The sequence below is a fragment of the Malurus melanocephalus genome, unplaced genomic scaffold (genome assembly GCF_030028575.1).
Source record: "Malurus melanocephalus ecotype Western Australia unplaced genomic scaffold, MMel_1.1 scaffold_126, whole genome shotgun sequence".
Lineage (NCBI taxonomy): Eukaryota > Metazoa > Chordata > Aves > Passeriformes > Maluridae > Malurus > Malurus melanocephalus.
In genome coordinates this window covers 1,185,656-1,187,256 of record NW_026623358.1, presented here as the reverse complement: position 1 = coordinate 1,187,256, position 1,601 = coordinate 1,185,656, and the positions used below count along the sequence as shown (strand labels likewise).

Genomic DNA, 1,601 nt, shown 5'->3' with positions numbered 1-1,601 from the left:
GAGCGGGGGGAGCGGGGGGGCCGGGAGCCTCCTTCACTTGACAACCTCAAACACAAACATGACCCAGCGCCGCCGCCACAGCCGCCACCGCGCCCGCACACACACGCATACGCACACACGGAGCCCGGCACCGGCACCCACCCCTCCTCCATGCACCCGTCCCCCCGGGCTGGCCAAGGCACCGCCCCCCGGCACGGCCCCCCTCCGCAGCCCCCCGGCCCCGGCCGCGCCCGCCCCCCGCGGCAGCAGACCCCTCCTCCGGGAGCCCCATCCCCCACGTCCCACTCGGGAGCCCCCATCGCGGCCCTGCCCCTCGGCCGTGGGGCGGTGAACGGGGGGGACACACAATGCGGGGGAACGGGGGGCGGGGGAGTGGGAGCCTCCCCTGCCAGGCGGGAGAGGCGGGGCGGGCCCGGCGGGGAAGGGAGGGAGAGAGGACGGGCGGGCTCGGCGCATCCGCCGGGGTCCCCTCAGGGAGAGACGCGCTCCCCGCCGGGCCCGCCCCGCCCCTCCCCCCGGCGCCCCGGTCACCGGCGGGGGGAGCGCGGGGGGGCGGGGGGTGTTTTACCTTCTCTCACTTTCTATTGCAGGAAGCGCGGCCGGAGCAGTGACGTCACCGGGTCTCCCGGTCCCGCCCCCTCCCCGGGTCGGGGGAGGGGTCACCGAGGGGGTTTCCTCGCGGCCCGGTGGGGGAGGTACGGCCGGCGCGCCGGGGGGGCCGCTGCTGCCCCGCCACCTCCTACTCCTCTTCTTTCCCCTCCTTCTCCTCCKCACCGGCGGAACCCCGCCGGCCGCCACCGCCCCGGCCCCTGCTTCTGTCCCGAGGGAGGGGGGCCCTTCGCTGCCGCGGCTCCCGGGGGTCTCCTCAAGGGGGGTCCCTGCTCGGGCACGGCACGAGGCAGCGCCTCTCCCCCGACGGCCGAAGAAGCCGCCGCCGCCGCCGCTCGGGGCGCTGCGCGGTGCGCGTCGCGATACCCCCTGGCAGGGCCCGGCCCCCGGGGCACCGGCACGGCCGGGCGCGCACACACGCACACACACACACGGACGGACACGCAGAGAGACGGGGCTGACGCGGAGATCCCGGAGGTTCCTCCCCGCCGCCCGCCCGGACGGGCTTCCCCGCGCCCCCGCCCGCCCGGCCCGCCGCGCCCCGGCGCCGCCGGGGAAACTCACCGCCGTGCCGCGCATCCCGCCGCGGCTACAACTTTCCATCCCGGGCGGCAGCCGGCGGCGGCAGCGAGCCCCTCCGCCGCTGGAAGTGGGCGGGGGAGGAAATACGAGGAGGAGGCGCGTCGTGTTCTCGGCCGCGGCGCCCCTTTTTTGGCCCGGGACGCGTGTTTTGCCGGTGGGGGCTGTGTCACCGCGGCTGGTTTCCTGCATCGGCTGTGGGGGTGTGTGTGCACAGCCCACACGTGTATCTGTGTGTGTCTATCTGTGTGTCTGTCTGTGTGTGCGCGCTCCGTGCCGGGATCAAGGGCTGCCCTCCCTTCTCCCCCCTTGGCGGGCAAGGGAGTGCTGGGCCGCCCTCCAGAAGGCGAGACGGCTCGGGCCGGACTTTGGGCGCTGAGGAGGATGATTTGTCGTTTCTCTTTTCCTTCCCC

At 75.6% G+C, this 1,601-nt stretch overlaps 1 protein-coding gene across 3 annotated transcripts in view; it reads right to left on the bottom strand.

The window, feature by feature from the left end:
- Positions 1-1,241, bottom strand: part of HIVEP1 (HIVEP zinc finger 1) — a 121,973-nt gene extending 120,732 nt beyond the window's left edge. For 2 of the 3 annotated variants that reach the window (XM_057370446.1, XM_057370443.1), the window contains exon 1: positions 1,174-1,241. The gene's annotated coding sequence lies outside the window, so the exon portion shown is untranslated. Of the gene's footprint in view, positions 1-568; positions 634-1,173 lie in introns of those variants that run through there. The other variant, XM_057370444.1, reaches the window with a different exon arrangement.
- Positions 1,242-1,601: the final 360 nt, after the last annotated feature.